This window comes from Acinonyx jubatus, chromosome F2 (genome assembly GCF_027475565.1).
Source record: "Acinonyx jubatus isolate Ajub_Pintada_27869175 chromosome F2, VMU_Ajub_asm_v1.0, whole genome shotgun sequence".
Taxonomy (NCBI): domain Eukaryota; kingdom Metazoa; phylum Chordata; class Mammalia; order Carnivora; family Felidae; genus Acinonyx; species Acinonyx jubatus.
In genome coordinates this window covers 64,440,269-64,456,571 of record NC_069394.1, presented here as the reverse complement: position 1 = coordinate 64,456,571, position 16,303 = coordinate 64,440,269, and the positions used below count along the sequence as shown (strand labels likewise).

Sequence of the window (16,303 nt, the reverse complement as noted above, 5' to 3'; positions counted from 1 at the left end):
AATAAAAGTGAATTAACATAGCAAGACTTGAAGAAAAAAGTACTCAAATGAAATCAGGAATGAGAGGAGAAATAACCAACACCACAGAAATACAAAGGATTATTAGACATGATGAAAAATTATATGCCAACAAATTGGACAACTTAGAAATGGATAAGTTCATAGCATTTATATCATCTTCCAAAAGTGAGTCAGGAAAAAATAGAAAATATGAACAGACTAATTTACTAGTAACAAAATTGAACTGGTCATCAAGAAACTCCCAAGAAACAAAAATCCAGGACCAGATGGATTCACACCTAAGTCCTATTATATTTAAAAGAGGTATTTTCTATTTTTCGCTAACTTTTTCAGAAAATAGAAGAGGAAAGAAAGCTTCTAAATTCATTCTATGAGGCTAGCATTACCCTGATACCAAAACCGGACAAACACACCACAAAGAGAAGGAGAGGAGGAAAAGATTACAGGCCAATATCAGTGATGAATACAGATGTAAGAATTCTCATAAAAACGTTAGCAAAGCAAACATAACACATTAAAACAATCACTCACCACTATCAAGTGAGATTTACTCAGGGAGTGGGGGCGGGAGGGAACGGGTACAAGAATGGCTTAATGTTTACAAAAATCAATGTACTATACATTAACAAAATGAAGGATAAAAATTGTATCTCAGTAGATGCATGAAAGGTATATGACGAAACTCAACCACTGTTAATCATAAAAACTCAAAGGTAGGTTTACAGGGAACATATACCTTAACATAATAAAGGCCACATACAGGAAAACCCACAGCTAACATCACACTTAGTGGCCAAAAACAGAGCTTCTCCTCTAAGACAAAGAAAAAGCCCAGGATTCCACTCTAACCACTTTTATGCAGCATAGTCTGGAAGGTCTAGCCACAGCAATCATGTAAGAAATAAAAGCCACCCAAATTGGTAGGGAAGAAGTAAAACTGCCACTATTTGCAAATGACATGATACTATACATAGAAAACCTTGAAGAATCCACCAAAAAGCATTAGAATAAATGAATTCAATAAAATTGCAGAATATGGAGTTAGTACACAGAAATCTGTTGCATTTCTCAAGTAGCAAACAAAAATTCCATAATTCCATTTATAATTCCACCAAAAATAAAATACTTAGAAATAAACTTAAAAAGACCTACTTTGAAAACTGTAAAACATTGAAAGAATTGAAGATGACACAAACAAATGGAAAGATATACCATGCTAATGGTTTGAAAGATCCTTGGTAAAGTGTCCACAGTACCTAAATCAGCTGCAGACTCAATGCAATCCCTGTCAAAATACTAACACAGCATTTTTCAAGGAACTAGAACAGTCCTAAGATTTGTATGGAACACCACACACACACACACACACACACACCCTGAATACCTAAAGCAATCCCAAGAAAGATCAAAGCTAGAGGTATCATAGTCCCAGGTATTTTCAGATATATTACAAAGGTGTAGTAATAAAATTATGGTAGTGGCACAAAAAACAAACACATAGATCAATGGCACAGAATAGGAGAGCCTGGAAATAAACGCACACTCATATTGTCAGTTAATCTATGACAAAGGAGGCAAGAATATTCAATAGAACAAAGATGGTCTCTTCAATAAATGGTGCTGGGAAAACTGGACAGCTACATGCAGACGAATGAAACTAGACCACTTTATTATACCATAAACTCAAAATGGATTAGTGAATCTAAATGTGAGACCTGAAACCATAAAACTCCTAGAAGAAATATAAGCAATAATGTCTTTGACATTGGCCACAGCATTTTTCTGGAGGCAAGGCAAACAAAAGGAAAAATAAGGTACTGGGATTACAAAATAAAAACCTTTGGCACAGCAAAAGAAAACAAAATGAAAAGGCAACATACTGAATGGGAGAACATATTTCCAAGTGATATATCTGATCAGGGGTTAGTACCCAAAATACACGACTCAACACCAAACAATCTGATTAAATGGGAAGAGAACCTGAATACACATTTTCCCCAAAGATGACCTACAGGTGGCCAACCGACATGAAAAAATGCTCATCACCAATCAGGGAAATGTACATCAAAACTATGAGATCAATTTTTAACTGTCGGAATGGCTATTATCAACAAGAAATAAATGCTGGTGAAGATGTGGAGAAAAAGGAACCCTCATGCACAGCTGTTGGGAATTTACACTGGTGCAACCATTATGGAAAACAAGATGGAGGTTCCTCAAAAAGTTAAAAAGAGTTGGGTGCCTGGGTGGCTCGGTTGGTTAAGTGTCCAACTTAGTTTTGGCTCAGGTCATGATCTCACGGTTCGGCAGTTCAAGCCATGCATTGGGCTCTGGCTGACAGCAGGGAGCATGCTTGGGATTCTCTCTCCCTCTTTGTCCCTCCCCTGCCCACACGGTCTCAAAAAAAAAAAAAAAGTTAAAAAAAGGTTGGAATTAGAGATACCATTGATCCAGTAATTCCACTGTCCAGTATTTACCCCCAAAACTGAGATCACTAATTTGAAAAGGTATTTGTATCCCAATGTTCAGTGCAGCAATTCAAGAGTCCATTGATATATGAAGAGGTGATAGATCTATAGAAGATGTATACACACAAAATATTACTCAGCTATAAATAATGAGATCGTGCCATTTTTAACAATATGGATGGACCTACAGGGTATTAAACTCAGTGGAATAAATCAGACAGTGAAAGACAAATATTGTGATTTCACCTGTATGTGATATCTAAAGAACAGAAGTCAGAAGCAGACCCATAAACACAGAGAAGAAACTTGCGGTTGCTACAGGGCAGTGGGTTGTAGAATATGTACAACGGGTGAAGGATAAAAGGAGTAAGGATAATGTGAAGTCCTATGGGTAAGAGGTATGATAAAAAAATATACTCAATGATATTGTAATATCGTGTGGTGACACATGGTAGCTACACACGTGAGCATAGCATGTAGAACTGAATCACTGTTTTACTCATGAAACTAATGTAACTGTGTCCAACTCTACTTCAATAAAACAATTTGGACTTTAAAGTCTACCAAAATGACAAACCACCACCAAAGGACAAAACACTTCTGAAGAGGTTCTCAAGAAGGGCAGCCTAACAGCCAAGGAGACAGAAAAGATGTAGGAGGACTTGACAAGTACTCAATTCCAGGAAATAATCAATGATTTGAGAAAGTTAACTCTAGAATCGTTTGCCAATTCTCCACAAGGAAAGATAACATCCTTTAACTCTTGAGAGAGACCAACTTTAGGGCAAATAGAAGGTGGTACTCCTTAGGAGCAATCAGCTCACAGGACTCATTAACTGAAGATTTAAAGCCTAGAAACATGAACCACCTCACCAAGTTCTAGCTACCTTACTGTGAAATTTTCAGGCATGCCTTAATTACAGGCTATACCCTTGAATCTGAGGTCTGTGTGGAAGAACACACATTTGTGATATGAACTTGAGAGTATGACAATCTTGAAATTCTTTCCTATCCCATCTTCTAAGATATTGTACAGTCTTGTCCTAGTTTGGGTTTTCCATTTGGATAAATGAATAAAAACAATCTTAACATTCATTTGTTTGACCATCCTTTGATCTATCCACCCATCCATTCATCCATTTCTAGAATAAACTCTTGTGACTCTGGTACTATGCTGAACATTAGAGAGAGATACAGAAAATGTAGTGTCTAAGGAAGCCCCTATATGCTAGTACAGTTTCCTCAGATTCAAATATGCCACCCCATCCTTTGTTGCAATCCTACTCATTTTTTAAAGATCTTGTACTTAAGATCTTCTCGGAAGCAGTCCATAAATTCTGTACACTAAAAATCAATGACTCCATGGGACTCCCCTATTCTTCCATTTTTAGAAGTTACCCTCATGTCTAGGTCTGTTATAAACATTCATGTATTCACGTATTAGCTTTCCTACCCACCCACAACTTGAATGCAAGCTTAAGTATAGAAATTATTGTTATTCATGTTTATGTTTCCTAGGTACTCAATGTTGATCGAATTTCCTAAAATTTCATTTTGTCAAGACTAGACTGGTCTTGTTAGAATATGCTCATTATTCTTTTTAGTTACTAATATATTGGAAGTTAATAATATTGAAAGTTTTCAATGGCGACAGATTTACAGTAACATGATTATTAACTACTACCAAAAATTCAAAGTTTAAAGTAGCCATCGATAACTATCACATCAGATAAACTTATGTCAAGAAATTTGGTTCTAGCAATCTTCTAGAGAGGTTGAGGTTTTTGGTCACATCTTCAAATGTGCAGATAAGTGCTTAAAGGTAGGTTATTTTAAACCACAGTGCATGTGAAGCACTGTTAGTGTTGAGTCTGAAGTTATGAAATCAAGAGTCTTATTATATTCTTAAAAGCAATGTAAGCAGCCATATCAACTTAAGCTCTCAATAGAGAACACTGTAGAAAGGTTAAGAAATTCCTTCTTTAGTTAGGAGTTAAAAATACAATTTATAAAATACCATAGTAGAGCAACAGCCTTTTTAAAAAAAAGTTACTTCAGTATATATTTCACTTTTGGATACATTGCAGGGAATATGTCAATTACATATGCAAACATAGGATATATTTCAAGAGACAATAAAATGCCTATGAATACAAATGAAATGGAAAATCTATATTACATAGTTGATACGGTACAACTTTATCTACAGTATTTTTAAAATATTTGTACAGTAAACCTACAGTACTTAACAATGAGTGACTAATGTCTAACTACATGGTATTCCCTGAATAAAGCTCTGTGTATTAACTTAACGTATATTCTGATAGCTCCATGTTAATACAGAAAGGAAACTTATGAAAACAAAACAGAAAATGTACATAATAACCAAGTATTTTTTAGAAATAAGCCTTGTTGACTTCATATATCTATTCAGAGTCCATGTTATAGATATGTGTAAGAACACAGCTCTATACTGTGATCAAGATTAGTGGTGCTCATCAAGATCTTTATTTTCATTTCCTCCCTTGGCATACGATCTATTTTCAGCTCTTTCACATCTAGGTGGCCCGGGATGATCAGTCTGGTCAATCACATGTGGGTAGAAGTGATGTGTGTGTCTTTCAGACCCAGCCCTGAAACTTCACTCGAAATCCCCTTTGCCTTCACTTTCCTCATTTCCTGAGGGGTACACAGAAGATTCTTTACAAGACTGAGAAGATAGGAGAAAGATGGAAAAACCTTGGATCCCTAAATGACTGTGGAATGGAGCATTCTTAGCCTATCAATTGTGTTATGAGGAACAAGCAAACCTTTAATACTTCCTATGTATTTCTGCACCTACAGTTATATTTAAATTCAAGATATAGGGACGCTTGGGTGGCTCAGTTAAGGGTCTGACTTTGGCTCAGGTCATGATCTCACTTGCTTCGGGCCCTACACTGACAGCTCAGAGCCTGCTTCGGGTTCTCTGCTTTCCTTCCTTTCTGCCCTTCCCCCACTTGTGCTGTCTCTCAAAAAGAAACATACATTTAAAAAATAAGAATATTTAAAAATGTTAAATGTGAGATATAAATATCTTGGTTACATACTTTACCAAGTTATTTCACACACTTATATTTTTCTAATTTATTCTCATGTTTTATCTATACAGAACTTTGAAACACTGAATAGATTTCAGGAGATTGGCTTCTAGTGAAAATAGCCAAGTTTTATTAATACAGGTTCATTTTAGAAGGAGAGTATTACCTGCAGGGACCAAAATCTGAATTAAGTTAAAACAAAATCCCAAACCTTAGGCACCAATTCCAACACTTTTTTGGTTGATAGAGAATAATTCCCTTATGAACTATGCTGGAGTTATTTAACACATCTTTCTGTACTAGCAGTTGTCTGTGCAAGGATGAAAAAGATTTAAAGAACAAGAGAACAGTGAAAATTCAGTGTGATGAAGGCGTTTCCCTTCTTGAAGTGTGAACTGTGTGCTGGCACCTGCTTGAAAATCTATTTTCCTAAGCCTAACCATAAACTTCATCATTGTACTATTTTTCGTGAAACTTTCCTGTAAAACATTTTTAATGACCAATAGAAAAAAAACCTTAATAGGGAAATGTTTAACAGTGAACCTTATCTTTCTTACCATAACTTACTATGTGTAAATCATTTCTTAACCATATTACTTCAAAAGTGGGCATGCTAGGCTACTTTCACTAAACCTGGTATCACGCAGAAATGCTGACCCTTACCTGATGGGTTTATTAAGTGGCAACAGAATGCATGGTCCTATTAGTGGGAAGTTGCTGTACTTTACCATTAAACCATACATCTCTAATAAAAATGTTAGCCTTTTTCCATCAAATCAGGGCACAGATAATCAGTACACAGTAATACCCAAGGTAGTTCAAATGTAATCTTTATTAGCTTATATGCTAGAGTTGTAAAAGTAGATATACATTCACTAAGTTATACCAATCAGCATAAAGTCAGAAGTCTAGGACACAAAGGACTTTAGTGAGAACCAATTCACACAAACAGGAATAGAAACCCGAAAAATCCAACAATGACTTAGACCACCACCATTAAGGTCCATCTCTCATTATTAGTAAGGCTGATGGCTGCAACAGTATCAGTGTATTGGTGACTGCAAAGGCTAGCCCCAAGCAGGAAAATAACAAATGAAATTCCTTCTGTTTTCCATGCAGCATTTGTAAACTGTTTAACTCAGGATCACCATTACCTTATTCTGCAGCACTATCTTAGGGAACAAATGATAGGATACTTAGAACCATTACTAGAGCCACCCTGTCTTGCATGCATGCACACACACAGATGTCTTTGGCAAAGCCAACAGATTAATTAGGGCCACTTTAAATCTCCTAGGGTAATGTAGAGCATACCCTGGGTGACATTAAAATCAGGACCCCCCAGATTATTCCTGGAATTAAGAGAAGGTGGAGTGGGACACCTGGGTGACTCGGTTAAACCTTTCACTCTTGATTTTAGCTCAGGTAATGATCTCAGTTTGTGGGTTTGAGCCCCACATTGGGCTCTGCACAGATTGCGAGTCTTCTCTGCCTCTCTCTGGCTTGCTCTCCCCTCTCTCTCAAAGTAAATAAACTTAAGAAGTGGAAGAAGGGGTCTGGCACATTTCAAATCCTCAAATTACTTGTTGAATGGTTGGTCTTGTACATGAGGGAGCTCCTGTTTTAGAGAACTTTGAATAAGTTCCTTTAAAAGACTTGTTCCCAAGAACCTGTTTGAAAGCAGATCTAGGAGACCCATAGGGATCTTCTACTGGGCTGTCCTCTAAAGGTAAGGTTTCCTAAGGCTTTCTATATCATGACACAGAAAATTATAGGATTTGTAGGAAACACTGGGTAAATGGATAAATTTGGAATCCTGGGTAAGGTGGAGTTAACAGGAAACCTGAGGGTTGAGGAGATTGATTCTCCAGCATATAGTTTGAAAGCTATAGTCCAGGAAAGTTGAATATGGAGAATCCCATTGAGGGATCTAGAATCTGTTAAGTAACAACAGAAATAGCTGAATACTTACTGAGTACTTATGATATGCCAGCAACTAACTATATCTGATGTTTTATGTACACCATTTCTTAATCCTTAAAATAGTCCTATGGACTCTACTTCTGGTAATGACAGCATGAGAAGGTCAGAGGACTCTGCTCCATAGAAAGTGACTATACACTGGACAAAATCATTTATGAAAATCATTTCAAGGCACTGGAAATCCAATACCCAAAGATAGGCAAAAACTTGAGAATTATTAACTTATGAAAAACTGCTAGTACATTGAGTAATAACTAAGATATTTGGGGTGGGGGGGGTGGGGGAGTCTGGAAGCATTCCCATACTCTACCAACTGCTTAACATGGGCAGTGAAAATCCAACTTTATCAATTGGAGGTGACAGTCAGGAGCAGGCAGCAAAGCAGCTAGAAATTTGAGAGGGAGATTTTAGATGTGAGAGAGTTATAGAGAAGCTGATTCAATTATCTTTCCATACACACCTGGCTGACTGCTAAACTATGCATGCTTATTGGGTACTCCAGGGAACCTAACAAAAATTAAAAGGAGCAAAGAGTGAATTTGCCACGCATCTGAATGCAGACTGAAATCTATACACAACAGAAAATGATGAAAGCCTTACTAGCTCAAAGTCTCTGAATATAATCCTCTGCCCTGGTTATCATTTGGTCTCTGAACTATGCAGGTGCAGGGAGGGACCCCCTACAGAGCCAGGCAAAAGAAAAATCACTGGCTGGAGATGTCAGTTTGACTCCAGGCATGTTAATAACAAAGCCAAAATCCCTCCAGAAATCTAAACAGATTTCAGAGTCACTACAAGTACATCTTTAAATGTTTTTCTAATTTTTGGCCAAAAATTAGGAGGTGTGAAAAGGCGTAGGAATGACCCATATCGAGGAAAAAAGGCAGCCATTGCAAACGGACATTGAGTGGGCTCAGATGTTGATTTAAGACTTCAAACAGCTATTATAAATACATTCAAAAAATTAAATCAAGTTCAAGAAATTACATATTTGAATAATGAATAGTAAATACTAAGGAAACCATAAAAAAGAACCAAATGGAGAGTGTAGAGCTAAAAGGCATATTAACTGAAATGAGAATATATTGGATAGACTCAGAGTTGAGATGGTTAAAAAAAAATGAATGAAAAAAATCCGTAGATGCCACGCAATCTGAAGGAGCAAAAAATAAAAGAAATGAACAGAATCTTGAAAATCTGTGGGTCTAGAGCAAGTATTGCAAAATATAGCACAGCCTGGGCTCAGGGAAAATTATGTTAAAGCTGCACATACACCCTGCCCAGCCATTGCTGCAACCATACTCTACTTTATGCCTCTGGCTGCTCTAGCACACAGCCCCCAGCCACTGTAGCTCTTCAGGGGATCCAGCATAGGACTAGTGACAACACAAATTTTGCTAACACCACTGCCCTACTCCCAAGTAGGTGGGAATGCTCCCTCAGAGCTGGTGTGCCTGGGTCCCATTGATACCAGAGAGAAAGTACAGCCCACAACAGGCAGACAACACACGCGGCTGCACCGAAAGCAAGAGTGACTCAGACACAACAGCAGGTGTAAGCAACACACACAGGGTATGCTTATGAAGTGCCAGGTTCTGATCAACAGTACACTGCAGGACATTTTAGGACCTCTTCTTCATAAAGTCACTACTTTCAAGAGCAGAAGACATAGCTGACTTTAACACACAGAAACAGACACAGAGAGGCAGAAAAGATAAGGAGATTGAGAAATGTATTCCAAATGAACGAATAGGGCAAGGCCATGGCCAGAGACCTAAGCAAGAAAGATGTAACACACCTGATAGAGAATGTAAAGCAGTGGTCATAAGGATACTCACTGGACTTGAGACAAGAGTGGAAGACAAGAGTGAGACCATTAACACAGAGATAAGGAACAACAACAGAGAAAAGGGCTCAATAAGTGAAATGAGAAACATGCTTGATGGAATGAACAGCAGGATAGAAGCAGTAGAAAAGCCAATTAGTGACCTAGAAGACCGAATGGTAGATAAGATAAACAAAAGAGGAAAAAAAATTACACAAAACAAGAAGAGACATAGGGAATTCAGTGACTTCAAATGTAATAACATACGTATTTGGGACACCTGAGTCACACAGTCAGTTAAGCTTCCAACTTCAGCTCAGGTCATGATCTCGTGATTTGTGGGTTCAAGCCCCACTTTGGGTTCTGTGCTGACAACTTAGAGCCTGGAGCCTGTTTCAGATTCCGTCTCCCTCTCTCTGCCCCTCTCTTGCTCATACTATGTATCTCTCCATCTCAAAAAATAAACGTTAACAAAAATTAAGGGCATCCCACAAGAGAAAAGGAAGCAGAAAGTTCATCTGAAGAAATAGCTGAAAACTTCCCTAATCTGGGGAAGGAAATAAATATACAGATATAGGAGGCACAGAGAACTCCCATCAAATGAAAAGCAGAGCTATTCCAGAATATACTTTTGACAAGACAAAAAAGTCATTAACTTAAAGCAGAAAACCCATACAGCTAGCAGATTTTTCAACAGAAACTTTGAAAGCCAGAGGGACTGGTAGGATACATTCAAAATACTGAATATGGAAAAATCTGCAGCCAAGAATACTCTATTCAGAATAGTGGAGGTAAAGAGTTTCCCCAAATAAAAAAGGTTCATGACCACGAAACCAGCCCTGCAAGAAATATTAAAGGGGAGTCTGAGTGGAAAGGAGAGACCAAAAGTGACAGTATAGAGGTAGGAAACACAAAAGCAGTTTTGTGAAATAGGAGTATTTCTCTCTCTCAAAAAAAAAAAAAAAGCAGTTTTGTGAAATACACGAATATTTCTCTCAAAAAAAAATCAAAGAACTCATAAGAATATCTAAAATATAAACATACCTAAAATGTGGAGAGAACAGTAAGAATGGGCTCAAAGTTAAGAGACCATCAACTTAATATAGAAAGCTATATACAGAAGAGAATATATATCAAACCTAATGGTAACCATATATGAAAAACTACTAGTACAGAAAGATAAAGAAAGCCAAATATATCAAATAAATATATCAAATATATCACTCAAGAAAAGCAGCACAAAACCACACAAGGGAAAAAGAAGGATCAGAGAAAAATTTCAGAAACAACCACATAACAGAATGGCAGTAAATATGTATCAATAAGTACTTGAATGTAAATGGCCTAAATGCTCCAATCAGAAGAGACAGGTGACAGAATGGATTAAAACAAAAAAACAAAACCCATCTATATGCTGCCTACAAGAGACCCATTTAAGACCTAAAGACACCTGCAGATGGAAAGTGACGGGATGGAGAAACATTTATCATGCAAATGGATGTCAAAAGAAAGCTGGAGTAATACTTATTTCAGACAAAATAGACTATTTTTTAAAAAATTTTTGTTTAATGTTTGAGATACAGAGAGACAGAGCATGAATGGGGGAGGGGCAGAGAGAGAGGGAGACAGAATTGGAAGCAGGCTCTGAGCTGTCAGCACAGAGCCCGATGCAGGACTCCAACTCACAAACCGTGACATCATGACCTGAGCCGAAGTCGGTTGCTCAACCGACTGAGCCACCCAGGAGCCCCAAGACAAAATAGACTTTAAAGCAAAGACTGTAATAAGAGAAAGACATAATCATGAAGGGGGCAATCTAACAAGATCTAACAATTGTAAATATTTATGTACCCAGCAAGAAAGCATCCAGATATTTAAAACAGTTAATAAAGAAATTAATCAATAATTATGCAGTAATAGTAGAGGATTTTAACACTGCATTTACATCAATAATCATATCATATAAACAGAAAATCAACAAGGAAACCATGGCTTTGACACACTGGAATATATTTAACATATTCAGGACATTCCATCCTTTAACAGAATACACTGTTCAAGTGCACGTGGAACTTTTTCCAGAGTAGATCACATGTTAGTCCACAAAACAAGCTTCAACAAATTCAGTATTGAAGTCCTACCATGCATCTTTTCTCACCACAATGCTATAAAACTTGAAGTAAACCCCAAGAAAAAATCTGGAAAGAAAACAAATACATAGAATTTAAACAACACAATAAATGGGCCAACCAGGGAATAAGAGCAGAAAAAGTACATGGAAACAAATGAAAATTCATTTCAATTCATTTTTTGGGGTGCAGCAAAAGTAGTTCTAAGAGGGAAGTAAACAGCAATATAGGCCTACGTCAGGAAGGACAATCTCAAACCACCTAACCTTATACCTAAGGTAGCTATAAGAATAACAAAACTTAAAAGCAGCAGAAGGGAGGAAATATAGAACAGAAATAAGTGAAATAAAAACTAAAAAAAAAAAATAGAACAGATTAATCAAACCAGGAGCTAGTTCTTTGAAAAAATGAAATTGTAAACATTTAGCCAGACTTACCAAGAAAAAAAAAAAAAAAAGACTCAAAATCACAAATGAGGAGAAACCACACCACCATCACAGAAATATAAGAGTATTATGAAAAACTATACGCCAACAAATTGGACAACCTGGAAGAAATGGATGAATTCCTAGAAACATAACTACCACCAAAACTTAAACAGGAAGAAATAGAAAATTAGAACAGACTTATAACCAGCAAAGAAATTGAATCAGTAATCAAAAACCCCAACAAAAAGGTCTAGGACAAGATAGTTTCACAGGCAAGTTCTATCAAAACATGTAAACAAGAATAGCTCTTCTCAAACTATTCCAAAAAATAGAAAAGCTTCCAAGTTCTATTAGGTTAACCCTGATACCAAAACCATAGAGATCAACAACGAAAAAGTTCTACAGGTTAATATCCTTGATGAACACAGGTGCAAAAATCCTCAATACTAGCAAACCAAACTCCACAATACATCAAAACACTTAGTCACCACGATCAAGTGGGATTTATTCCTGGGCTGCAAGGGTGGTTCAGTATTTGCAAATCGATCAACATGATTACATCACATCAATAAGAGAAAGGATAGGAATCCTTTGATCATTAAATAGATGCAGAAAAAGCATTTGACAAAGTACACCAATTTATGACAAAAACTATCAACAAGGTAGGTTTAGAAGGAACATACCTCAACAAAATAAAAGCCTTATCTGAAAAACTCACAGCTAACATCATACTCAATGGGGAAAAACAGAACTTTTCCCCCAAGATCAGGAACAAAACAAGGATGTCCACTGTCATCACTTTTACTTGATATAGTACTAGTTCCAGCCACAATCAGACAAAAAGAAATAAAAGGCATATAAACATCAGTAAGGAAGTAGTATAACTCTCACTATTTGCAGATGACTTAATACTATCCCAAAGACTCCACCAAAAAATTGCTAGAACTCATTTTCAAATTCAGTAAAATTGCAAGATACAAAATCCATGTACAGAGATCTGTTGCATGTCTATACACATGTCTATAATTAAGCAGTGGAAAGAAATTATGAAATAAATCCCACTTACAAGACCCTGAATAGCCAGAGCTATCATGGAAAAAAAGCAAAGCTGGAGACATCACAATTCTGAACTTCAAGTTATATTACAAAGCTGTAGTAATCAGAACAGTAGGATACTGGCACAAAAAAGACACCGATTAACAGAACAGAATAGAAAAATCAAATAAACCCACAATTATGTGGTCAGTTAATCTTCTACAAAGCATGAATGAATATCCAATGGGAAGAACACAGTCTCCAACAAATGGTGCTAGGAAAACTGGACAACACACAAAAGAATGAAAGTAGACCACTTTCTTACACCATACACCAAAGACATTCAAAATAGAGACCTGAAACCATAAAAATCCTAGAGGAGAACACAGACATTAATTTCTCTGACATCTGCCATAACCACATCTTTCTAGATAGGTCTCCTGAGGAAACCAAACAAAAGCAAAAATCAACTATTAGGGCTACATCAAAATAAAAAGCTTCTACATAGTGAGGGAACAACAAAGCTAAGAGGCAACCTATGGAACAGAAGATATTTGCAAATGACATATCTGATAGTATATGAAATATATAAAGAACTTATAAAACACTCAAAACTCTGTAAATAGTCCAATTAAAAATGGGCAGAAAACATGAACAGACATTTCTCCAAAGACCACCTCCAGATGGCCAACAGACATGAAAAGACAATCATCACCATGAGGGAAATGCAAATCAAAACCACAAAAGAGATCACCTTTCATTTGTCAGACTGGCTAAAATCTACAATGCAAGAAACCCAACTGTTGATGAGGATGTGGAGAAAAAGGAACCTTCTTGCACTGTTGGTGGGAATGCAAACTGGTACAGCCACTGTAGAAGACAGTATGGAAGTTCCTCAAAAAGTTAATAGACCTACCGTATTATGCAGCAATCACACTACTGGGTATTTATCCAAGGAATGCAAAAACACTAATTTGAAGTGATATATACACCCCCTTATGGTTTTAGCAGCATTATTTACCATAGCCAAGATATGGAAGTAGCCCATGTCTATTAATTGATGAATGGATAAAGAAAATGTGGTATATATACACAATGGAACATTACTCAGCCATAAAAAAAGGAAGTCTAGCCACTTCTACCAACATGGATGAAGCTAGAGAGTATAGTGCTAAGTGAAATAAGTGAGACAAAGACAAATACCGTATGATTTCACTCATATACGGAATTTAAGAAAAATGAGCAAAGGGAAAAAGTGGAAATCAAGAAACAGACTTAATTTTAAAGAACTGGTGGTTACCTGATGGGAGCTGGGTGGAGGGATGGGTTAAATAGGTGATGGGGATTAGAGAATACACTTGTCATGATGAGCATTGAATGATGTATGGAATTGTTGAATCACTGTGTTGTATATCTGAAACTAACACTGTATGTTAACTGAAGTTAAAATAAAAACTAAAAAAAAAATCATTGCAAAATATATGTAATAGAATCCTAGGAGAGAAAAAGATCAGAAAAGAATTCAAGGAAAACATGGCTCAAATCTATCCTAATACGGTGAAAAACAATCTACAAATCCAAGAAATTAATAAGCCAAAGGAAACACACCCAAATATATGGAAGTCAAATTTTTAAAAACTGAAAGTCTTGAGAACATTTAGGAGGATATGAGTAATGGCTAGCTTCTCACTAGAAACCATGGAAAATAGATATTGGAATGGTATATTCAATATATATGTGTGGGTGTATGTATATACACATGTATATGCATGTATATAGCATAAAAATAGGAAAGGAAATAAGACTTCCTCCCTCCCAGAGATAACATGATTGTTCATGTAGAAATCCTAAAGAATATACATAAAACATACTAGAGGTAATAAGTGAATTTAGTAAGTTGATAAGGTGGGCTAAATGATGGCCCCCAAAGATATCCAGGTTCTAATGTCTGGAACCTACAAATTTTATCTTCTATAGAAGAAACTTTCCAAGTGTGATTAAATTAAGGCTCTTAATATGGACTATTCTGGAATATCTGGATGGGTCTTAAATCATCCATGTCCTCAAAGAGGAAAGCATAAAGAGATTTGACTACAGGAGAACAGAAGGTGATAGGAGGATAAAAACAGGATTTGATGATGGAGGGAGGGGCCGTAAGCCAAGAAGACAGGTGGCTACCAGAAGCTGGGAGAAAAAAGCTTCCCCTTCAAAGCTTCTAAAAGGAGCCAACCCTGCTAACACCTTGACTTTATCTCAGTGAAACTGGTTTCTGGTCTCCAGAACTGAAGATTATATCTGTGTTGTTAAACCACTAAGCTTATAAGCAATTTGTTACAATTGAATAGGAAACAGACACAAAGATCGACATGGAAATTTTATTTCTATATATGGATAGGGAAAATTACAAAAATGAAACCACTCCATTCATAGTAACAGCAAAGACAGACTCAGGAATAAATGTAACAAATTATGTATAAAACCTCACAACGCTAAAATATCACAGAAAAATTAAATAGGACAAATGGAAATATATACTGGGTTCATGGAAACCTATTAACTCTCCCCACGTTGAAGTGCAGGTTTCAACCAATGCAATTTCAAACAAAATCTGCGTTTTTATGAGAAATTGACAAGAATGTCTAGAATGCCAAATAATTTTGAAGAGCAGCAAAGTTAGACAACTTACACTACCTGCTTTCAAAACAATATAGAATCATAATCATGTAGTATATATTTCTATTCTTGTGCCAATAGTAGAGACATGAAAAAGAATGGAGAATCTGGAAAGGCATTTATATGGTTGATTTGTGGGTTTTTTTTAACGTTTATTTTTGAGACTGAGAGCATGAATGGGGGAGGGTCAGAGAGAGAGAGAGACACACACACACACACACACACACAGAATCCGAAACAGGCTTCAGGTTCTGAGCAGTCAGCACAGAGCCCAACGCGGGGCTTGAACCCATGAACCGAGAGATGATGATCTGAGCCGAAGTTGGACACTTAACTGACTGGGCCACCCAGGCGCCCCTTGATTTTGTTTTTTAACAAACAGGTGGGGGATGCGTGGGTGGCTCAGTATGTTAAACAAAGGGGAGTATTTCCATAGTGAAAATCTTTGCAACAAGTAGTGCTAGAATAATTGGCCACCCACATGCAAAAAATGAAACTTGACTCTTCTACTATACACAGAAATTAACTCAAAATGGCTCAGAAACCTAAATGAGAACTCATTTTGAAACTATGAAATCTCTAGAAGAAAACCTAGGAAAAAAAATCCATGACCTTGGGTTACGCAAAGGTTTCTTAGACGTGACACCAAAAGCATCTTCTT

At 36.7% G+C, this 16,303-nt stretch overlaps 1 protein-coding gene across 2 annotated transcripts in view; it reads right to left on the bottom strand.

Annotated features, from left to right (window-relative positions):
• The window catches only part of CPA6 (carboxypeptidase A6), a 335,064-nt gene that overhangs the window by 254,289 nt on the left and 64,472 nt on the right, over nucleotides 1-16,303 (bottom strand). The gene's annotated exons all lie outside the window — the stretch shown is intronic.